This window comes from Phascolarctos cinereus, unplaced genomic scaffold (assembly GCF_003287225.1).
Source record: "Phascolarctos cinereus isolate Bilbo 61053 unplaced genomic scaffold, phaCin_HiC Scaffold_5;HRSCAF=322, whole genome shotgun sequence".
In the NCBI taxonomy this organism is placed as follows: domain Eukaryota; kingdom Metazoa; phylum Chordata; class Mammalia; order Diprotodontia; family Phascolarctidae; genus Phascolarctos; species Phascolarctos cinereus.
This window is the reverse complement of record NW_027555958.1, coordinates 361,248,350-361,273,419: the sequence shown is the minus strand read 5'-3', so window position 1 is coordinate 361,273,419 and position 25,070 is coordinate 361,248,350. Positions and strand designations below refer to the sequence as shown.

The 25,070-nt window shown below is 37.3% G+C and overlaps 1 long non-coding RNA gene across 3 annotated transcripts in view; it reads right to left on the bottom strand.

Moving 5' to 3' along the window:
• The window catches only part of LOC110205563 (uncharacterized), a 32,986-nt gene extending 8,568 nt beyond the window's left edge, over nucleotides 1-24,418 (bottom strand). For 2 of the 3 annotated variants that reach the window (XR_013487305.1, XR_002323611.2), the window contains exons 1-3: nucleotides 24,329-24,418; nucleotides 11,595-11,920; nucleotides 10,236-10,502 (exon numbers count right to left, since the gene is read on the bottom strand). This is a non-coding gene — a long non-coding RNA (uncharacterized LOC110205563). Of the gene's footprint in view, nucleotides 1-276; nucleotides 1,944-10,235; nucleotides 10,503-11,594; nucleotides 11,921-24,328 lie in introns of those variants that run through there. The other variant, XR_013487306.1, reaches the window with a different exon arrangement.
• Between the last annotated feature and the right edge of the window lie 652 nt (nucleotides 24,419-25,070).

The following is a 25,070-nucleotide window of genomic DNA, read 5'->3' as shown; positions in this document are numbered from 1 at the left end:
ATTCTCTTCCTTTGGAATCAATGGCATAGTGCAGTGGTTCTCAATGTTTTTTGTTTCTTGCAAACTCTTTTCAACAACAACAAATGTGGAGTAAACCCCTAGGGTACTTTATGTGTTACTCATTATTATTTTAGATTTATTCATTAAGTGTATAATAACTGCAATGATAACTTTTGCCTAAAAACCTCCAAATTAAAATTTGTTATATAATTATAATCATAAAATATAAAATATTTTCTACCTTTAATTATGAAAAGGGTCGTAAATATACCTCCACATAATATTTGATTTTGAAACTAGAGTTGATGCGAGGAGAAGAACAACTTGAAAGAAATGGATTGAAAACACAAGATAGGGTGAGGATGATTGAAGGAACAAAATCCCAGAGGGCACGGGAGTGAATGTTACCTTGAGCACTAGTAGGAAAATTAGCTTTGGCAAGAGAGAAAGATGCTCTTTGTCACAGAAAATAGCATAGGAGGAAAGAAAGTATGTTATAGGGAATTTTTGAGGGGGATGTGAGGGCAACTGGGGGTGCTAATGTCTAATGGCTTCCATTTTATCAGTAAAGCAGGAAGTGTAAAAATTAATACATGTGCGTGGGCTGATTGAATGACTGAAATTTAAAGAATAAAATAATACCTGTTTTCCTGAAGCTTACCTTCTAATGGAAGGTATGTGAGGGAATTGGTGATGGGGAATATTGGTCCTGCAGAGAAGTTTCCTTATTCCAATAGAGCAATGCCACTGCTATTAGAGTTTCTCTAGAAATTGGTACTGAACCATACAGCTATCTGGCTTAGTTGCTATATACTGATGTATCAGGGGAGTAGATGAGATCAATGGCGAGAGTATATATAGAAAAGAGAAAAGGGACAATGGTGGGCACTATGGAAACTGTTTTCATTTAGTGGATGGAAAAAGGAATGGGAGATAGAGATGTTGGGTATTCCCCCAGGCAATGAGGAGTTTAATTTTTAGGGCCTTGTCTTCTAATCTGCCCAACTTCAGGTCTCTCTATTTCCCAGTCAATGATTTGCTACCATTTTGATGTTGACTATAACTCTGAGATCTTCGTTGTTGAGAAAGGAGAAAATTTAGTGAGTGATTATAAGCTGAAACTTGACATGCATGATGACCAGGATTAGATCCTTACTAGTGATATTTCCAATCCTGTGTGATCCAATCACTTTACATTTTAACCCTAATACCAATATATGCAGGAATGAAGAGATAGCTAAGAAATATGAGGTGGATATAAGAACCTTCCTGGCTTCTTTGTTCTGATTTCATGTTCAAGTTCAATGTAGAGCTGTACTTTATTTCTTCAAATGAGCACATCAAGTGACTCTTTACAACAAAATTATTTCATGTAACAAAGTGTAATTCTTACTGTCTTTACAAGTAGCTGATTCTGGCAGGAAGAAGAAAACAACAAATAGGGACTTTGAAACTATCACTGCTCTTTTCCTTAATTATTTTAAAAACATGACTTCCATATTTGACTTCCAGACTATTGACATTGGACATGACAGTCATTGCTCAGGGGACCTCTAATTCTCCAAGTCAGTAACTTTTGGTTTCCATTTGGGAGCTAGTAGCTTCTTTCCACCCCTGTAGAATGAATGACTTTTTCAACATAATTCAATAAGCATCATTAAATATTAACTATGTGGAAAGCACAGTGCTAGGCATTGAGGAAAATGGAAGAATAAACAAGATAGTCCATACACAAATGGGACTTGCAATCTCTGACATGCACACAAATATCTATTACACAATAAGAAAAGGAAGATCTCTGCAATTCGGTGAAGGAGGGTGGAATCTGGAGACATGTTGGACTGATGACAATGGGAAGCCTACTTTTTACTTTCCAGAGTAAGGGCACACCTGATATGGTGATCTCACTGTAAGCAAAGTATACTGGGTATTCCTTGAAAGTCCTGCATGCAAATAGTCAGTCAATTAGTTAGAAAGTACCTACTAAATTCTTACTATATGCCAAGCACTATGCTTAGTGCTGGGATACCAAGAAAGACAAATAGTCCCTGCCCTCAAGATGCTCACATTCTAAAGGGGGAGATAATATGAAAATAACCATATATATGATATATATGTATATATATACATATATGCATACATATATGTATATGTATCTATATGTGTTTGCATCTTTATATATACATGCATGCATATACATACACACACGAACAGAATAGATGGAAGGTAGTCTCAAAGAGGCTCACATAGTCCATACGTGTCAGAGGTAGGTCTTAAACTCACATCTTCCTGGCTCTGAGACCAGCTCTTTGTTACCTATATCTTTAGTGCCTTTCACATACAAAGTAGATATAAAATAAATGCAAGATAATTTTGTTTGGGGGAGAGCATTAGCAGCTGGGGCTCTGGAAAGGCTTCATGTGGAAGGTAATGCTTGAGCTGAGTTCTGAAGGAAACTAGGGCTTCCTAAGAGATGGGCTGGGGTGGGGGGAGGGAATACATTTCAGGTGTAGAGGTCAGCTATGCAAAAGCAGTCAATGGTCAGTTGGTTAACATTTATTAAGTTCCTAATTTGTCCAGACACTGTGGGAAGCACTAAGGATTCAAATACAAAAAAAAAAAGTACAGCCAGCCCTTACCCTCAAGAATCTTACAATCTAATAGGAACTAGGAGATAGAAGGTTGTTTCTGAAGAACAGCAAGAAGGCCACTTTGGCTGGGCATTTGGGAACAATGTCTGGAAAGACTAGAAAGTGAGATTGGGGTGAAATAGTAAAGGGCTTTAAAAGCTATACTGAAGAGGTTATCTTACAAACAATTACTTTACATTGGAGATTATTGAATATTCTGATATGGTCAGAAAAAAAGCTGTCTATAATCAATGGTTCCACTTTCTCTCTTTCTTCAACACTCACTTGTTGGAGGCTTAAGAGACAGAGTAAAGTGTATTTCCCCTCAAGAGGATTATCCCTAAGATCCAGAAGGAGTTTGAGTATAATTGGGTGGTGGTGGTCTATCTCTGGAAACTGGAACTTGATAGTATAAGAGCAGGTTGGAATGACTGAGTCAACCCAGAGAGTTGAATGAGTATCTGCACATCTGTGTGAGGTGTGATTTCTGTATAGTGTTACCCTGACAGATGGTTCTTCCATAACACCGTATCATATTATATATATCACCTCCTCTGATGAACCACCGTTTATTCATTTCACTCAAATGTCTTTCTGCTTCCTATCTCCTTACCTTTGTATTGTATCTCCCCCATGCCTGGAATGCACTTTCTCCTCAACTCCACCTTTTTGAATTTCTAGTCTCTTATAAGATTGCAAGCACCACTTTTTTACACGAAGCCTTTCTTGTTTCCCCCATGCTTCTGCCCGCTCCTCAAAATTAGCTTATATCTATTTTGTATGTGCCAATTTATGTATTTTCTTCCCAATAGAACATTTGCCCCTTGAGGGCAAGAACTGTTTAACTTTTGTCTTTGTATGTCCAGCACGTAGTAGAGTGTCTAATACTTAGTAGGTCCTTGAAAATTGATTGTTGATTGATTGATCTGCCAATATATACCAAAACATCGATTGTAGCACTCTTCATAATAGCAGAAAATAAACATAAAAACAGAGCAAGTGCTCACAAATTGGGACTGACTGAAAAAACTGTGGTATATGAATATATTGGAGTTCAATAATAATGACAAATAAGTGAAATTCAGAGAAATATGGGAAGTATAGAGTATTATATCATGAAATAAACTAATGTAACAGTATGTAAAATGACTACAACAATGTAAATGAAGTGATCTCACACATATATACCCACAAACATCTTGAACATTTAGGTACTGAGAAAAGTTAATGACACTTTTAGAGACTGTATAATTAAACACCTGCCTTTCCTCAGAGTGGAAAGGTTTTTTTTTTTGTTTTGTTTTGTGTGTGTGTGTGTGTGTGTGTGTGTGTGTGTGTGTGTGTGTGTGTGTATGTATGGTGGGGAGGGGGGGTGCTACTAGGACAGAATATTGCATACATTATCGTATTCAGTCATTGTATTGAATGTCTTTGCCCAATTATTGTTTTGAAACATGGAAGGATTCAATCTGTAATAGGAGAAGGAAACTGAGATGACTAGGAAATGAAACAAAGCATCAGAAAGACAGATACACATACCACTTTATATATATATGTATATGTAATGTATGTGTATATATACATATACTAATATATGTATGTATACACACACATATATCAGCTGAGAGCACTTTAAATGATAAAGGGTATGTATAGAATCCTGGCATACTTTTAGACTCATTGCCAAACTGTTCAGATTAAGGACAATCTTTCTCATTAGATGATAGTTCATTTATTTATTTAAATAAATATTTAAATAGTTTATTTATTTATTAAATAATAGTTTATTTTATTTATCTAAATTTATTGAAATTTATTTATTTAAATAAATAAATAATAAACTATTTATGTACTATATAGTTTTAATTTAATGTATTATTATAATTTAAAACATTTATATTTTATTTAAACAATTTTATTAATTAGTTATATTTAGTTTATTAATTAGTTATATTTAAAATTAATAAATTAATTAATAAAATTAATAATTTAATACTATTTAAAATGAATAATTTAATAATATTTGAATAATTTATGTTATTACAATTTGAAATATTTTTATAAATTAATTAATTTAATTTAATTAATACATATTTAAATACAAAGTATATTTATAAAACTATTAATAGTAGTAGTAGGTAATAATAGTGATAGTGGTAGTGATAGTAGTAGCAGTAGTAAAGGAAGAGGAGGAGGAGGAGAAGTTGTGGTAATTCATATTTGTATAGTGTGCTTCAAGGCTTGAAAAGCCCTTTGCATATATTATTTCATTTGGCAGTATCTATGTACAACATTCATATTTTATTTGAACTGACAACCAATCAGTTTAGACATGGAAGTGGGAAAGGAGAATTAAATACAGTTAAACCTAATCACCTAACTAGTTCTTTTTGCTCACATGATGTCACATATTTGGTTTGAGTTAATTTTTCACTTTTCAACTGATTTATGTTGGATTTGCATAAATACAACTTTATGCTAGAAGTATCTGGATGCCAAAATAACTAGATATTCTATCCATTCAACAAGTATTTATTAAATATCCACTATTTATCAGGCACTGTGATAGTGTAGCCCACGTAAGTTGTAGATATCTTTATCCCAACTCTCACTCTCGAAGGTGAGTTAGGTTTCCAAAGTAAGGCTGGCTACATCTACTCCTCAGTGTTCTGAGGGGTCCCAGGGAATAATTCTATGAAGCCTAGGGATTGAACCCCTATTGGTGTGATTCATCCTAACAATGTCAGCTGAGAATCATTTAGTCAGCCAGCTTTAAGTAGCTTTTAGATAATAATTAAAGTGTACATTAAGAACAGTTGGTACAAATGTGCCACCAAAAATCTGTGATATACTTTCCAACAAGTATATACAGAGTCCAGGGGAAAGTGGGATCAGGTTTAGAAAATACATGTAGAAAAGGGGTAGAATTCGTAGCCCCAGGATCCTTGAAATCCTTAACTGCCACTCACTCAAGAAGGTTTCCCTGAAGTATAATGAATCTCTGTCCATCTGCCTTCAGCTCATGAAGCAGATCTCTGCCACCATTTAGAACACTATTGTGAAGATGGGAAATCCAGCATTCTCTGGACATTTCCAAGTTGCAAGGTCCTTGCTTACTCAAAGGTACTTAGCCAAGGCCAAAGTTAAAGCCTCTCCTTTCCCTCAAGGTGGTTCCTTCTTGGAAAAGTGATACTGCCCAAGGCATGCTTGGGAAACAGTGGGAGGACCAGTCTGACTAGAAAATGGAAGTAGTTGTTGCAAAACTAAGTTGGTACGAGATGGTGGTCATTGAAGTTTTGCTTTCGGAAGTCTAAGTACATCAAGACTGTCTATATGTATAACCCATTCAGTCTTTATTACTGAATTGACTTTTTACTAACTAATTTTTACTAATTGTCAGTCATTTTTTAAAAATTGACTAACAAGTAATTTAGTTGACTAGTCAACTTATTCAAAACAGTTGATGACAAATACTCACAGACTTAGGTTTGGAGACTGGTGGGTAGAAATTCTTTAATTGTCAGTTTGTTTGCAGGTAGAAAATTATAAGTAGCACCTGCTCCAAAGTGTGAGCATATTCTTATAAATGTACACATATTAATTTATAGCTTATGATCATACTTATCCCCATAATATTCACTCTCACTTGAACAAAAGTTTTGTAGAGGATTGATTGGTATTGGAACAAAAAGCCTCGAGAATGAACCCATCAATATTAGAATTGAGAAGGCATCATTTTGAAAATTCGTCTTGGGCTTTTGTATCTCCTTCTGGGCTTTTACTTATCCTTAACTAGAAGCAGAGCTGACAAGCCACTTTAATTCAGATGTTTACTTTAGGCTGGATTTAATTACTTGGGAGATGTCTTTTATTAATGAGATTGAGCAATTTAAACCTTAGCTTTCATTCCTGAGACTTGGCTTCACTTAGCTAAAAAACATAGCTAAGGGTTAAATAGACTTTTGAAATAAGATTGTCTTTTAAAAATTCCTATTATATTTTAAACACAAAGTTTCATGCTCCAAAGAGATTTCTGATTTTTTCATAATAAATAGTGATTCTCCTAAAAATTTTCAAATGTAAGCCAAGAAAAGCTATTGAAAAATATTTTCTCATCAAATATGAGAAATCAAATATTCCTCATCATTATCTAGTGCTTGTTAATTTATGTTTTGAAAGAATTTTTTTCTTATCTCTGATTTGTCTTTCTTTGACTTGTTTCCCAATCATTTTTTTTAAATGCTAGACCTGTGATTTCATTGATATAGGGAATTCCTGGTGAGAAACTGCCCTCTATCAATGCAGATCTGCAGAGTTTTTACAAGACACTTCTGACTGAAAACAGATTGCTCCTCCAAAAGCTCCTCCACTGCCCAAAGCCTCCATAAAACTCAAACTAGTGTTTGCACATTCCTTTCTCTGAGCCCCATTATCCTTTTCCAGCAGCAGATCATTTGTACCTCGAGGTCCTGCTTCAGGAGGGATCACTGATATTTTATCAGAGCAGTCAGGCATTTCATAAAAGCAGTTGTTTTCACTAAGAGAAGCCAGGGGAACTACATTGCAGGGAGAAGCAAGCACATGGCATGAGCTGGTATCTATTATGGTCTTCCCTTGGGTACAACAAGATTATGAGTAAGTCTTCGGTGCTTATATCCAAGATCTAAGAGAATCCCACAGGAGTGGAATTGGGAAGGAAATGAGCCATGTGTTTTGAGCCTAGAAAAAGGGAAAGGAGATCCCTGAATCCCGTGAGAATATAAACCTTTTAACCTGTAGTATTGTCAACAACAGAAGAAAGGGATAGTGAATCAGCAACAATTTAATTAGCTCCTGCTTTTAATATTTCCCTTAAAAGTCTGGTAAATCTGGGTCCCATCTCTGGCTGTGCCTATAGCTCTCTGAAGCAACCGAATCATGAGATCATAGAAATATAAAATATAGAGCTGGGAAGATCCTCAAAGATCACATAGTTCATCCTCTCCCCCTTATTTTGCAGGTGAGAAATCTTAAGCCCAAGGAGGTTAGTTATTTTTAATAAATTCCTTGAAATAACCTATAGGATCAAAGCTTTTATTTCTAATATAAAACCAGTTAACAAAACTCTTGGGGATTCTCCACCTATTTCCACTTCAGATACCAATTGCAAATTTTGGGGTCTATATGGGCACTTTTTATAAGGGGAAAAAACAGGCTTGTATAATACTATAGTTATAGCACAACCCTGAATTCTTAATAAGGCTATATTTATTTCTATTAGCATGTGGGAATAAACTTGGCAACCTCCAGCCTGATTCCTCTCTAATCTATGATTGTAGGTGCAAGGATAGAATCTGAACTAGTTTTCATTGTTCTCCTTTGAAGACTTGTAGGGAACAGACTAATGTAGCAGAACTTAGTGGATTAAGTGCCAAATTTATCAGGAAGGGCTGGGTTCAAATCCCGCTCCTGATCTTTGTTAGCTCTGTTACTGTGGGGAACATTTATTTAACTTTCTGCTTCTCAGGCAATTCTTGTAGATATCTAGCAAGTTATAGATGAACTGATGTTTGACTTGATAATATTGACCTAATAGATATATTTGGTATCTTCTTAATTTTTATCCATAAACTACAATATACCCCCTACTCAGAAATGTTTTATTGATAAAATATGGATCCAGGAGAAATGATGCAGTAAGGGGCTTTATGACAGCAGTCTCCTTCAGAGCCCAGAAGTAGATGAACAAATGAGGATGGTAATCTATTATTAAAGGGACAGTATACACACACACACACACACACACACACACACACACTTTTTTCTCCTTAATAGATATTCATTTTAGAAAACAAAAGAGAAAAAAATCAAGCCAGGATATTGGGGAAGGCACACTGAATTAAAAAAAAAAACAACAAACAAACCAGAGACAGGGCAGTGAATAAATGCATATGTTACATTGAGGCATTGGAGAGTAAAATAAATCCAATCTCTTATAGCAAAAAGATAAGCAAATCAGGCAGAATTTGAATGTCAAAGACTTCTAGGTAATAGCTTGTATTTGTGTTATTGAACCTCTGGAGTTCTAAAGAAAATTTCTTGAACTAAGTCTTTTTTTCCTGTGTGGGAATCTGATCAAGAATCAGATTTATCAAACCTATAAAGTGAAAAAAGACAGAAGAGAAGAAAATTGCCCATGTCTGTGTATTAATTAGGTACCATAGAAAACAGTAGCTACAACTTATGAAGAAGAGCAGTAGAGATCCAAAATAATTCATAGAAGACAAAATTACAGAAGGGAGCCAGCAATAAAATTCATTTCCTACTCTATTGAGAAGCTAAGAGACATCTATTGTGAGCATCGTCTTCTTCTTAATTCTATACTTGAATATTTCTTACTATCTTCCCCTATTCTCACTTCCTTCATTCTAGTCTGAGGAAGAAACGGTCCTTCTCCTTGTTAACACCAACACTTTTACGCATGTCCTTGGTCTCATCCTCTTTTGTATCCTCTGGAAGCTTATCCCTATAATCATTCCCCCTTCATTTACCTTATCTTAACTCCTACCCCATATCTCAGGAAAGTAAGATTCTTTCCTACTGCCCATAAACATACCTCAGTCTCCCCCATGTGTTAAAAAAAAAAAGAAAAAAAGCCTTTGTTTGATCCTGTGGGTACACCAAGCTTTCATCTTGTATCTCTCTCCCATTTGATAGCCAGCCCCACACTAACCAACTAAACTACCTTTGCTCATCTCCAACTCAGTTATCTTCTCCCATCCACACCTGTTTTTTCCTTACATCAAGTTGAAATGGATACTTTACAGTTTCTACACATTGCCCCTATTTCTGTATTCTGGGAGTAAACTAAATATAATCCTTTTTTCCCATGAAAGCTCGTCAAATACTTGAAAAAAGTTTTCATGTGACCCCAACACGTTCCTTTCTTCAGAGTAAACAACCATTGTTCTTTTAACTGACCTTCCTATGGCCCGCTCTCTATCGTCCTTCCTCTGGGTGTGTTGTATCTTGCTTTAAGCTTTATGAAGTAATCAACACATCTCTCCTGTACCTAACATTTCTGTTCCCCATATTTCAGCTCCCACTTCGTGTCATTTTCCCAATTAGAATGTAAACTCCTTGAGGGCAAAGACTATCTTGTTTGTATTTTTATACACAGAACTTAGCATTGCATCTGGCAAAGAGGTAGTGCTTGATACGTATTCTCTCTCTCTCATATTAATTTAGCTATCATCTGCTATTATTATGCTTATTTTATAGATGAGGACATTGAGGCTCAGAGAAATAAAGTGATTTTTCCAGGGTTGCACAATTCAATTAATCACTAATTAAATTATTTCCAGCAGGAGTAAGGGTTTCAAACCATGAAGTGAGTGATCATTTTTTCCCGTTAAGAGGTATTATTTTGTGGGGCAAAGGGGTTATAGTGCATATGGTGCCCCCCTCAAATGTGTATTTTTTAAAAAATATCAGTTTCTGACCCTATTTAGACTCATTCTTACTACTTATTTCTTGGAGCATTTCTAATTTTAAACAACCAATCATCATTTTAGGCTAATTTCACACACAACAACGTAAGCACATAAATCAGGAAAGAGGATCTACCTGGCAGAATCTATCCATGCTTGCGCCTATATACCATCCACCTCAGCCAGGAGTTTCTGATGAGTTATTCATTCCATTCAGCCACATTGTAATAGGACACTACTGTCACTGCAACCACCTAGAAGTTTTAAGGGACAAAAAGTTGCCTCATTTATTGATGTTCTTCCTCAATATGTTTGATCACTTACCTTGCTGTGCCCCTTCAGCCTCAGGAGAGCTGCTGTGCCCCAAGTGTCTACTGGGACTCTGGAACTGGACAGCTAGGATCTAACAAGGAAAATCAGAAATGAATCTTGTATGGTCTGGTGTATCCTGGAGCAAACATGTTAGAAGTGTGAACATGTTTCTCCAGACATCCAATAGGAAGATAATGGTCTTTTCTCTTACATTGTGTAAAATTATTCACAAATTTTCCCATGTCACATATGTATTAAAAAGTTAGGCAGAGTACAATGATGCATTTGGCAAATGTGACCAACAATATGTGCCATTATTTTTCTTATGTATTGACAGTTATTGAATCCAAACAATATGGTAGGTGTGAGGGACACATTGGGAGCCTGGAGAGTTTGTGATTTAATTTCCAGAACTCACAATAATTGACAACATAGTTTGGTAACCTGAAGACTTGTTCACCCCCTTGCATATGCTGCTTTTCTACATGTATGGGTTATTTTATTGGCCTACTTTTTCCAAGTGTATTAGACAGACAAAAATCCCATTATTCTAAAGTAATTTTTTTAAACCAGAGGACCCATGATTTCATCAATGTAGTAAGCTTTTCTCTGTGCTTTATAAGTTTGAGAGAGTTGCCTTGGGAGTTATCAGTTTAAATAATTTTCTCAAAGTCAGATAGCCTGTATGTATCAGAGGTAGGTAGAGGGTAAGGATAATTTATATAAGAATATATGTTTATCCTTATTATATACAGGTATGTATTTGTTTTATATGTGTGTGTTGTATATACATATTCCACACATATATCTAAATCTAGTATATATTTATTATACATAATAGTATAATTATATTTATATGATATTTGTACTATGTAATACTATATTTATGTGTGAATAGGCATTTATATAGTACCAACTGTGTGCTAGGTACTTTACAAATGTTATCTCAATTATCTTCACATTAACCCTGCAAGGTAGTAGTAGTAGTAGTAGTAGTAGTAGTAGTAGTAGTAGTAGTAGTAGTAGTAGTAGTAGTAGTAGTAGTAGTCATTAGTAGTTAATAGTTAATAGTAGTAGTAATATGGTGTTAAGGGAGAACTAGCACCTCTCGTGTGAGGGTTTGCTGAGTCCTTGTCAGTGTTGCTCATCCACTTTTGGTGTCTACCTATCGTCTGCCTCTCACCTGTGGCTGCAGAAGCTGTAGAATGTGCAGTGGCTGCACCTTGGTAAATCTTCATTGGATGGGCTAAATCAAGTTGAAAGGAACTGACAGGCCTCAAACCCATTGGTGAGTTAGGGGGATGTCTACCTCAAGCATGTGAAGACTTCCCACAGCAGCAGAATGGGGGGATAAGAACAATTTGTTCCAGTTGTGATGAAGGCAGCTGAAGCAGGTACTATGGAACATTTAGGGCCTGGTCAGATATTGAAGACATCAAGGTCATCCACTGCATCCCAGAACATTGCCAGTCATCTTGACTTTTATCCTATCACTGGACTTTGATGACTCTGGAAGAGAGAATGAGGCTGTTTTGTGCAATTCTGCCTCACTTAAATCTAATTCACACAAAAGTCAAGACATCATTCAGTGGTGTCATTGGTCTTCTTCAAAAATGAAAACAACTAACATTTATATAGTGCTTACTTTGTGTCAGGTACTGTGCAGAGCGCTTTACGATTATTGTCTCATTTGATCCTTACAATAACTCTGGGAGATAGGTACAATTATCCTCTTTTTAGAGTTGAGGAAACTGAGGTAGATATCAGTTAAGTGACTTGCCCAGGGTCACATTCCTAATAAGTATCTAAGGCCAGATTTGAACTCAAGTGTTCCTTATTTCAAGCTTAGTGCTGTATTCACTGTGCCTAATTGGGACTCACCCCTGTCTTCTAGATCCTGAGGCCACTTTTGTCTTCCAAAGCCTACCAGATGATAGAACTGGAAGCAGTGTTCCAGTAAATCTGAGGCTTCAGAATTTTTTTTAAAAAGTAAAAACGAAAACAAAACTGTCTGACATTTCCATTAGTCAAATAGTGAAATGAAAGATTCATGCAAAAACTATTGAATATCTCCTATGTGCATAGTGCTATGTAAGTGTTGAGGTGGGTGGTTAGGTGGGAGGATTTAAGGAAGTAAATATAGTTGCCTTTCTAAGCAGAGCCAAAAAGGTCAGCTAGAAAGATAATCCTTTACTTAGAGAATCCTAGAGAATCAAGTAAAGAAATTACTTGAAATAATAAATTTAAGGAAGTTGCAGGATATAAAACAAATGCATAAATCATCAGCATTTCAATGTATTACTAACAAAGCCCAACAGCAAGAGATAGAGAAATTCTATTTAAAGTTAGTGTAGGCATTATAAAATATTTGGGAGTCTACCTGCCAAAACAAACCCAGGAACTATAAAGCTGGGAAACAATTTTTACAGCCAGTGTCTCTGATAAAGGCCTCATTTCTAAAATATATAAGGAACTGAGTCAAATTTATAAGAATACAAGTCATTCCCCAACTGATGGTCAAAGGATATGAACAGGCAGTTTTCAGAGGAAGAAATGAAAGATACCTATAGGCATATGAAAAAATTCTCTAAGTCACTATTGATTAGAGAAATACAAATCAAAACAACTCTGAGGTACTATATCACACCTATTAGATTGGGTGATGTGACAAAACAGGAAAATGATAAATGTTGGAGAAGATATGGGAAAATTGGAACACTAATGCTTTGTTGGTGGAGTTGGGAACTGATCCAACCATTCTGGAGAACAATTTGGAACTATACCCAAAAGGCTACAAAACTGTCCATACCCTTTGACCCAGCAATACATTTCTAGGTCTGCATCCCAAAGAGATCATAAAAATGTTCAGAAGTATTTATAGCAGCTCTTTTTGTGGTGGCCAAGAATTGGAAATTGAGGGGATGCCCATCAATTGAGGAATGGCCAAACAAGTTGTGGTACATGAATGTAATGGAATACTATTGTGCTACAAGAAATGGTGAGCAGGCAGACATCAGAAAAACTTGAAAAGACTTATATGAACTGATGCTGAGTGAAGTGAGAAGAACCAGAAAAGCATTGTACACAGTAACAGCCATACTGTGCAATGACTAACTTTCGTAAACTTGGCTTTTCTCAGCAACACAAGGATCTAAGACAACCCCCAAAGATTCATGATGGGAAATGCTATCCACATCTGGAGGAAGAGCTATGGAGTCTGAATGTAGATTGAAGCATACTATTTGATCTCTTTTTTTTCTTTCATTGTTTTATTTTGTTTCTTCTTTCTTGTTCCTCCCATTCTCTCTAGTACTTCTTTACAACATGACTAATGTGACAGTATGTTTAATATGAATGTGTATGTAGCCTATATCAGATTGTACACCATCTTGGGGAGGGGGAAGGAAAGAGGAGGGGAGAAAATGGCAACTCAAAAGCTTATGGTAGTGAATGTTGAAAACCAAAAATAAATAAATAAAAATTTAAAAAACATTGCAAAACCAAAAAAAAGTTAATCCTTTACAATCAAAATATCCCCCATTTATTAAGTGCCTATTTTATGTTGAATAGATGTGCTAAATGACAATATGAGGATAAAAGTCAATACTTCCTGCCCTCATGGAGCAGGGGAGACATTAGTATCAGTGGAAACAACACATACTCACGTAAGTAGATACAAAATATATCCACAAAGTTCAAACTAGATACAAAAATATACAAAGTTCAAACTATACACAAATCAAAGTTACTCCAGAGTTTGGTGTAGGAAGACATTAGAGGATGGCAAGAAGAGAAAAGGCCTCATCTAGAAGGTGGTGCTTGAATGAAGCTTTGAAGGAAGCTAATCTATTCTAAGATGTAGTGTTGAGAAGAAAAAATATCTAGGCATGGGGCACAGCCTATGTAAAGGCACAGAGATGGAAAATGGAAAGTTGTAGGTGAGGAAGAGCAAGTAATCCAGTTTGACTGGACAATGGAGTACATAAAGGACAGAATTGTGTAATGAGTTTGGAAAGGTAGATTAGAGCCAGGCTGTGAAAATCTTCAAATGCCAAACAAGGAAGTTTGTATTTCATCAAAGAGGCAATAAAGAACTAATAGAACTTTTTGAGCTGGAATGTTGCATGGTAAGATCTCTGCCTTGGGATTATTTGGCAGCTGTACAGAAGATGGATTGGAGTGAGGAGAGAACTGATCTAAGGGGCCCAAATAGGAACCAGTTGCAGTAGTCCAGGTGAAAGGTGCTGAGAATCTAAACTCAGGTAGCAGATGTATATATACAGAGAAGAAGTCAGATATGAAAGATGATGCCGCAGGTAGAATAGAGTAGCTCTTTGGAGGGGGGCAGTGGTGTTGGTGGGTGTGATGCTATAGAAACACGAAGGCTGTGTCTACACACAGAACGGTTTGAAACAAGATACACCAAAGGCTGCTTTCAGTTAAATCAGTTATTTTACATTGACTCTGAATGAATACTTGCCTGAATGTGGCATGCATAGCATTTTATAATTTTTCCTGCATCGAATATGTCTTATCTCTTTCCTAATATCAGAACTTACATCAAAGGGTTGTTTTGAGACTCAAATGATGGAAATCGGTTAAAGAAGCATTTTTCAAATGCCAGCTATGTGCTAGCAAATGGGGATACAAAGGCAAAAGTAAAATATTCCCTGCCCTCAAGGATCTTACATTCTATCAGAGGAGACAATATGCTCAAACATAATAGTATATACAAAATTCACTAAAGATACAATGTAATTTTAGTAAGGCAAACCACTAGCATCTAGGGGAGTTAAAATATTCAAGCCTTCTAGTGCTATATAAATGCAAGTGATGATAATTATGATAATAGTGGTATTCCTTAACCTGAAATGCATGGTACACTTCATTTTCCTGTTAATTAATAGAAATTGTCCTGTGCATGATATTGAAAGCTCTGCTAGTTACAAGGTGTGGGACTTTGGACAGTTACAATGGAGTCTTTTTGAAACACAATTTCCTCATCTGTAAAGTAAATTTGTAGGACTAAATGATTTCTAAAGTCCTTTCCTGATTGATGAAATGGTGGCTAATTAACTAAGATAAACCTTGAGAATCTTCTTTGACCCCAGGAAGCAGGTGTCCACAGTTTGGGTAAACTAGCAATAGGTGGTGCTTTTGCTCATTTTGGTAAGACTGAAACTATTGTTCCCTTTTTTAGAGTGGAGGATACTCAGTAATCCCAACATTTTTAGAGTTGAGAATACTTTGTCATCCAAACATTATAAATCAATTTTAATGGGATTATGTAATCTCACTTTTTATTCATATGATATAGTAATAAAATTCACAATTTAGAGTTGAATTTTGAAAGGAAATCTTTCCCCTCTATCCTTTAATAGTAAGAATACAAAAAGGACAGTCTATGCTCAATGATCAGTTCTTATTCTCTATTATCCTTATTTTTTAAAATTTATACTCAGTGGTGGAATGTTGGTATTCTCCCAACTTAACCTAGAGTTCTTTTTGAAGCTACTTCAAAGCATTCAGAGCCACTGGTCCCCATAGACATCTCTGCAGCAAAGTTGAGATATCGCTGCCAACTTGAAGCTAGAGGCAAGAACTCATCTCTCTAATGAGGCACTTAGACCTTATCTGTCTAATTAAAGCTGAATTTAAATCAGGCCTTGTGCTGACTTCCTGTTCTTGGCTCCCCTCTTACCTTTCTCTAACTGAATGAAATTAGAAGATGCTATTTGTCCTTTTTATCTTCATCTCACCATCGTGTTCTCTCTCAATCAGAATTAACTAGTCAGAAAATGAAAGCATGATTTTGTTCCTTCCACTGAATGTCTCCAAGTTCTCTATGTGTTTCTGCCTTCTTGCTTCTCCTGCCCTTCCCTGTGTAGTAAGGCATGGAATTAGTTAGTCATTGTCCAGTGCTTTCTGCTGAAACCTTTAGGCACATTTTCAGAAATGCCTTCTTTTAAGCTCCTGAGCAGTTTGTGAACTAACCAATATAACCAGTCTTAAAATAGTGATGATGGTATTATTTCCCCAAAGCATGGCAGATTTTGATGCCTCATTGTGGTATGGACCTGACTCTGGGCTCTCAAAGGCTATGCCAGTGGAACAAAAGCTCTTGGCAGGATCTACTCCGTTGGAAAGACTTCATGTATGGGCCAGTGACAGACTGTCTGCTGTCCTAGGACCAGCCTAGCTGAGAATAGAAAAGCTCATCACCAGAATATTGGCTACTAGGAATTTCATTTTTATCAACAATTGTGATCTATGAAAATACAAAATGACCTTTGGGTCAGTGCCAGTCCCCTTTGGCAGAAAAGAGGGCAGAGGTTGCTGATAATCACGTTGTTATTAGATTGTCTGTGGGCCTACAGTTAACTGTTGGTATTCCTAATGTGCAAGCACTGTCCAAAGACCTATGAATTTATAAGCTACTTTAGGAACTAAACTGCTTCTATATTGATATTTCTGGTGTCTTTGATAGTTCTATCAGGTCATCCATGTGATTACCCAACAACCCAGCACATTCTCCTCCTCTTGTTCAATTTTGGACCGTGCTGATTGTCTGCTTTGAGTAGCTTTCCAAATATATGTTATGATGGACAAGCTCAAATGAGCATATGTGTATGTTGTATGGATAGATAGATAGATATGTGTATCTCCTATATTATGTAAAGTTGGCTGGGCTTATGTGTGGCATGGATCTGAGAACAGGACCCCGTCTCCAAGTGAGATTGCAATTACCATCTACGTGGGGGAGTAAAGAGAGAGAGATGACAACACTGCTAGTAGTCTGTGGGGAAAAGGATATGTTTGTTATTGTTGTTCAGTTGTTTCAGTCATGTCTGACCCTTTGTGACCCCGTTCAGGGTTTTCTTGGTAGAGATAATGGAATGATTTGCCATTTATTTTTCCAGCTCATTTTACAGATGAGGAAAATGAGACAAATAGGGTTAAGCCACTTGCCCAAGGTCATACAACTCGTAAGTGTCTGAGGCCAGATTTGAACTCAAGAAGATGGTCTTCCTGACTCCAGGCTGATGATCTATCCACTGTGCTACCTAACAGTAATAGGAGTAGACAGGATCCAAGACTGCCATGGTTGGATAATTTCTCCCCTAGTTTTCTATATCTGAAAGGTATCACAGATAATTACGTCTGTCTACCATGTTTCAAATATCTCTTTTCTATTGGTACAATTCTAAGAGTTTCATAATGAAAGCTATTTCCCCCATTGCTCTCAAGGGGGAAAGAGAGTACCCCTTTACTTCTACTCATAAGCTTAGTTCCCTCCCACCAGCTGCTGGTTACACAAACGAGCATCAGAACAACTAGCAAATCTACTAGTCAGAGAAATTATACTGATTAGAATAGATCAAAGAATACAAAGTAGTAAATGGAATCTTCAGCTGAGCAGAATATAAAACACCTCATTTCAATCAAGGAGAGAGGAAACAGTATCACCAAGGGAAGCCTAGTCTTAGAATTCTCTAGGGTTCTAAGAACTAGAAGACAAAGTCTAGCTTCTCTATATCTTGGCAGCTCTAGATCACCAGTCCAGCATTCAAAAATCCAAACCTTGCTTCTCTTTCAAACTCTAAAAGTCCTCTTTCCAAGTGTATCCTCCAACAATATCCCTCATGTAGGTGCACAGCACCAGACTTAGCATTCTCTCAGCCATCAGGAATCATATGTCCTTCTGTTTACATAGTACCTAAAGTCACAGGACTGTCTCTTAAGAAAAACTGCTTCAGGTTTGGGCAGAAGTAGTATTACATATGTAGAATGTTTTGCCAGTTTTAAGTATTATAGAAATGTCATTTATTATCAACCTCATTACAGTTTGTCTACACCATGGCCTAGAAAACAGGCCTTCAACTAACTAGTTGATTCTTGTGTGGTTAGACTCAACTCTTTTAAGTGAATATAGGTCTCAATTAAGAAATTTTGCAGTGTTCTAGGACTACATGCAATCAGCAGTTTTTCTTTTTATGCAGACAGGAACATTAGAAGGAGCATGCTGTAGAAACTTTTTCTTCTATTTGGATCCTATCCAATATCCCTGAGCAGGTGACTTGACCTCGGTTCTTCATCTGTAAAATGAAGGATTTAGATTAGCTGGCCCCTTACTTTCTTTCTAACACAAAATCTGTGATATCCCATGATTCTGTGTTAGACATCTTTGAGAATGGCAAACTTATTTGATGAGTATTCATCTCTATGTTTTACATTCTGTTGGATAGTAATAATATTCTGTGGCTTATCAAACAAAATTGCCTTTGTTACATCTTTCAAGGAATCTTGCATGGCCTTGACACATGAGTGATAAACATTTTGTTGGAAAGCATAGTGGAATTTTCTTTCGCCATCTTCCTGTGAATTTGGTAACTGTAAAGATGTGGTTTGCCATCAGTATCTTTTCTGAAAGCCTGCCTGTTCCCTTATCTTAATTTGCACACAAAATTATTATTATAGAAATTTTGTAGAGGTGGGGAAATAGGTTATTAAAGTTAGTAGTAATTCTCTGTCACCCTTTTTTTTTTATAGTAACAAAGTCTGGATTTCCCCCTGACTTTGATATATTGAACTATTTCAGATATTTTGAGAACCTTCATAGTAATGTCACTTCTAGCATAGACCTCATCAATATATATTTAATCTAGTCTGGTTCTGTTGCCATTGATTAAAAAAAATTGTCATGAAAATCTTTACAGATATTTCCCATTTTTTTCTCCTCCTTTCAGTTTTATCCTTAAATACCCTTTGGATGACTTTGCTTAGTTGAGTATCTCACCAAGCTTTCTATAAACTTACATTTCTAGCCACTAATTCTCATTTTTATGAGATGATACCATCAATTTTCAGTGCCATAATGAGAAGACCAAAGGAACTTCAGCCAGCAAGTACTTGATATGCTTGCCAAGAAGAAAGATATGTCAGCCAAGGGTTATGACAGTTTAGAACATGTAAGATATTACAAAAGGTTTAATATTATAAACTTGTGCTGCTATTAGCAGCCACATCTTTTTGATTTGCAATGATATTGTTTTCTGCCTGAAGTTCTTTTGCTTACTTCATTGGTTAAACTTCCTTTGAAAATTATGACAGTTTGTTTTGATGTTTGTTCTTGTATCTATTTCCTTTTTTTTTTACTTTGAACAGTTTGAATAGGGCTCATTGGTATTGCCCCAGTTATAAGTTATATCCTTTTTTGTTCTTTCTTTTAGGTTGGTATTGGTTTATATCATCAACCAACAAGCATTTATCAAAAATGGTAGAATAGAGAATCACTTAACCAAGCTCTCCCAACGTTCCCCTCCAAACAACTTAAAATAATGCCTCAAATCTAATTCTAGAGTGGCAGAGTCAATGAAAGGTGAGAGATTCTTCTAGCCCAAGACAACATAGGAGGTCAGAAAGAGAGATCTGTGAGGAGATGAAATGCCAGTGATAAAACTGGGTGGTGGTAACAGAAGCAGCAGTAGCTTTGGGAGCTCTCAAGACAGAGACAGTAAAAGGACCTGAAAAATGGTCAGAAAGAGATTACAGGGAAACCTTGTGATAGCACTGGATGCAGAACCAAATGCTTTTTGATAACTCCATTGCCCATAACCACTTCTGAGTAATAGTTCAAGTCATAGTCAAGTCAGAGTGGAGCACTGTCAGTTAAGAGGGAGTAGAAACCCAGAGGGGCACTATCACTTGCAGCCCCAAGGTATCAGAGGACACTGAAGGTCAGTATCACTTCTGGCCTGAAGGAAGGAGGGGTATTGAGGAGAAGTATCAAAAACAATCTCAAGGGATCAGAGACCCTTCCTAGGTAAGGACCAGAGTGCAGGCAAAGAAAGCAGTGAACACATTTCTTCCTATATCATACCCCCTAAGAAGCACTGAAAACTTCCAAAATCACAGAACTGGTTCTGAAAACAGCAGTTTAAAAAAGTGTAAAACTTGAAACAGAGCCCCTTATCTCACTATTTAGGAATAGAGCTCAATACCAACATAAAGTTCCAATCAAGAAACAGGATGGAAAAATGAACAAACAACAACAAAACCTTGATCATAAAAAGCTACTGTGGTGACAGGGAAAATCAAGACATAAAATCAAAAGAAGACAATGAAGTCAAAAGAGCTATAAGCAAAGAATCAAAGAAAAACTGGAAATTGGAAACAAGCTAAACAAGAATTCCTGAAAGAGCTAAAAGTGACTTTCAAAATCAGATAATAGTAGTAAAGGGGAAATTAGGTAAAGAAATGGAAGCAAAGAAAGAAAATGAGGGAAAAATAATTAACAACTTGGTAAAAGAGGCATAAAATATACTGAAGAAATTAACACCTGAAATAACAAAACTGGTCAAATGGAAAAAGAGGTACGAGATTTCACTGGAGAAAGCAATGCCTTAAAAATTAGAATTGGGCAAGTGGAAACTAATAACTCCATGAGACAGCAAGAAACAATAAAGCAAAGTCAAATGAATGACCTCCTTACCCACAAATGTTATTCTCAAATAAGCAGATTACCTGTTTATTCTGCCCTTTATTTGTGACATGGAAACTGAGTATTGGATTACAAAGCTATCAGTTGGTAGCTCTCCCCATTATAGATACCTGGTATGTGTCCTACTCTTAGGACCTCTTCTTTGTTCTGATGTCCAGCTTCTCCCTGGATACTACAGTGCTCTGTAGTAGCATATCCCTAGTATCTGCAGATCTCCATCAGTCTCTGTATGCTGAGAAGGGCTAAACAAATTGCTCACTGTTACTTTTTCTGGGTTTCCTCTTCAGGATTCAATCTGCTTTATTTTCAAGATCTGTTTGGAGGAATTTATGGAGAAGAGTCCTCTGCACTACTTCTATCACTCCTCTAACTTAGCTTTTCCTCCTCTACTCAGGTTCAATGGCTGGCCACTCCTGTTTGCAAAATTAACCATGTGGGGCAGTAGAAAGAATGCTTGAATTGCAGTGAAAGGATTAGATCACTTTGGAGGCATGAAAAACTGCCACCAATTGGAAATACTCTACCTCTCTTGCCTTCCTCCCTTGTCTTCTCTCCTACCCCAGATGTCCCAGAACACAGACAGCTAAGTGATGAACTGCCACCACAAGAGTACCCTACTTTCCTTTCCTTCTGTTTTTGTCCCCTCTTCTACTCCATGATGTCCCAGGTGGCCTAACCCCCTACCATGGAGGCCCTTCCCCTATTTCCTTGAATGTTTGACTGCTTATGGAACTTGGATGAGATAGTAGCCCATAATTCCATTCTGGATGAAATAATAATACCCCAGGTTTTACGATCTGTCCTATCTCTATGGCTCCGATATTGTAATTTAATCACTTATATAACCTGAGGACCTCTGGGCATTGCCATATATTTTCTATCACTGGACCTTAGGACTTAAGGACTGTTCCACGTTCTGGGCAGCTGAACTTTATTTGATGTGTTCTCCTCCAATTAGCATGAACTCCTTGAGAGCCCAGGATGTCTTGATTTTTCTGTTTGTATATCCAACACTGAGTACAATGATAGGCACATAGTAAAAAATAATAAGTAATTTTTCATTCATTCTGTTATATATTATCTGTGTGACCTTGGAAATGTTAAATAATTTCACTAGACCTTAAACAAAATGAGGGGGTTGGATGAAAAACTCTGTTTAGATCCTTTTGATCAAATCTGTACTCTGATTGGGCTATGATAGTTCAGAAGTGAGAAGAAAATGCTTTTGGCCTGAGGAACCAGGAGAGGCTTCCTGGGAGAAATAAACTTAGAATATGTGAAGAGTTTGGGGAGGACCATGAAATGATGAGGGAGCAAATTATAGGGAGTAGCACCTCTGGCATTTTAAGCTTTTTCCACGCTGCTTCCAGATTTTTCCAACAGCTAGTTGAGAAAAACTGCCTTTCTCAAACCTTCTTTGGAAAGCTCAGACTTTGTACATTTCCTCTAATAGAGCAGATTGAAATCAGACCATTTATCTTGAGCTAAGAACCTTCTTTGCTGCTGCCCGCTATCTGATAGAGTCTGAGCTCTCTTAGACAATAGATCATTTCCTCATTCTTTATGCAATTGTACTTAAACAACAACAAAACCCCAAAACAAAACTTACCACCCCCTGGATGTCAGAATAGGACCAGGGTTTGGAGGTAGGGTCCTGGAGAGGAAGCCAAGTAAAGTTGCATAAAAGAAATTTTCTATTTCTGGAATTTGTCCCACACAGACACTATTCATATTAACAGGGATATCTTTGAATTCTAATCTTATCTAAATGAGGTAGTGAGAGCATCAATTGTTCTACTGTAGTAAGTTAACAGCTTTACATACTTTAGATGTAATGAGGCTAAACAAAAAGGAATTCTCTTCCAGTGGTTTCTGTGGTAGAGCCAATAAGGGCTGGAGTACAGACCCTGTGCAGAGGAGAATTACTGTTTTGGAGCAATTGTCTTTTCTTGTTGCCCATTGCTGGGTTAACCTGAGCCTCGCTATTGTCCCCCAGACTGAGCCCACACCTAATGTTAACCATTAAGCAAGAAATAGTTTCTTTTCTTATGCAACAGCTTAGACTTAATGGCCATAAAAATTCCACTGTTCTGTGCTATTAATTGCTTAAGGAATGAACTCTCTCTTCTCTCTCTCTCTCTCTCTCTCTCTCTCTCTCTCTCTCTCTCTCTCTCTCTCTCTCTCTCTCTCTCTCTCTCTCTCTCTCTCTCTCTCTTTCTCTCTCCCTCTCCCTCCCTCTCTCTCTCTCTCTCTCTCTCTCTCTCTCTCTCTCTCTCTCTCTTTCTTTCTCTCTCCCTCTCCCTCCCTCCCTCTCTCTCTCTCCCTCCCTCCCTCCCTCCTCTCTCTCTCTCTCTCTCTCTCTCTCTCTCTCTCTCTCTCTCTCTCTCTCTCTCTCTCTCTCTCTCTCTCTCTCTCTCTGTCTCCCTCCCTCCCTTTTTCCCTCCCTAGCTCTTATAACACATACCAGGATTATAACTCTAGAGCTGAAAGGGACTTTGGAGACTACTGTGTACACACAAGATTCCTATTTCACTGATGAAAAATCTGAGGCTCAGAGGTTAAATGCTTTGCCTAAGATCATGGAGATTGGCTATGGCAAGTGATGTCTGCCTGTTGCCCAGCTCTCATCTGTAGCTCCAAAGAAACTGTAGCATGAGCAGTTGCCACAGCCCAGTAAAACCATCTTGATAAATAGGCTAAACCAGGTTAAAGGTAACCAAAAGGCCTCAAACCCCTCAGTGAGTTAAGGAGATATCTACCCAGAGCATGTGAAGACTTCCCCTGGTAAAGTGGGCAGATAAGAACAATTTGTTTCAACAACCATGAAGGCAGCCAAAGCAGGCACTGTGGAGCATTTAGAGTCTAGTCAGACCCTGAAAAGGCCAAGGTCACCCACTGCATCCCAGGCCATTGCCAGTCATTTTGACTTTTGTCCTGACACTGGTCTCTGATGACTCTGGAGGAGAGAGTGAGACTGACCACTTGGAAACTGTGCCTCATTTCAATCTAATTCGCACACAAGTCAAGACATCATCTGTGATGTCATTGGCCCTCTTCAAAAACAAAAGACAAAACAAAACAAAAACAAAGGACAAACAACAAAAGCTATGTGATGTTGGGCAAGTTACTTTACTTTTCTGGGCCTCAGCTACTTCCTATACAAAACAATAACCTTAGACTAGAAGACCTCAGAGTACTCTTCCAGACTTAAATCTATAATTCAATGATTGTATTTTCCTCAAGGAGAGTATAGGGCACAATATACAATAAGTACTCAAAGAATGTTGAATTTGATAGGAAAGAAAAAAAACCTCTCTTTTTCAGCTCTGTTATACTCCATTCCCCCTGTTATACTCCATTCCCCCTCTTGGCTCTGACTTTTCACAGTTGCTACCCTGCCTCAGCTTCCGTCTCACCTGGAACTTCCTTCAGAGCTTGGGACCTTCTCTTACTGGAACATCCATCTATCCCCAAAGCCTTCTGACCTTGGAATATCCCTTCTCCCATTGGTGAGTTCCTCAGGGGTGGAGGGCTTCATTTGCAGAGAAGCTCAGGCCAGCCAACCTGCATTGTTCTCCTGGCTCTGCTTCTGGTTTTCTGGACTTTGATGCCATGTTCACAAGTGGGTACCTTCTCCACCCCCCCAACCTTCAAGCCCATTTTCAGTTCCCTTTTGTGTGTTGTTTTTTCTCATTCAAATTTAAGTTCCTTGAGGTCAGAGAATATCTTTTCCTTTGCTTATATTTGTATCCCCAGTTAGGACAGTTCCTGACACACGATAAATGCTTAATAAATGCTTCTTGCCTTGCCTCAAAATGACTGCATTAAGGATAAGATGATTGGACAGTAGATTTAGAGTTGGAAGAAACTTTAGACCCTACCTGTTTTAGTCATTTTGGTCACATTCAACTCTTTGTGACCCCATTTGGGGTTTTCTTGGCAAAGATACTGAAGTGATTTGCCATTTCCTTCTCCTGCTCATTTTGCAGATGAGGAAACCGAGGCAAACAGGGTTAAGTGACTTGCCTAAAGTCATGGAGCTGGTATGAGTGTGAGGCTGGATTTGAACTCAGGAAGATGAATCTTCCTGACTCCAGGCCATGTACTCTATCCACTGTGCCACCCAGCTGCCCAGAGCCTAGCTAGTGTAACTCAATT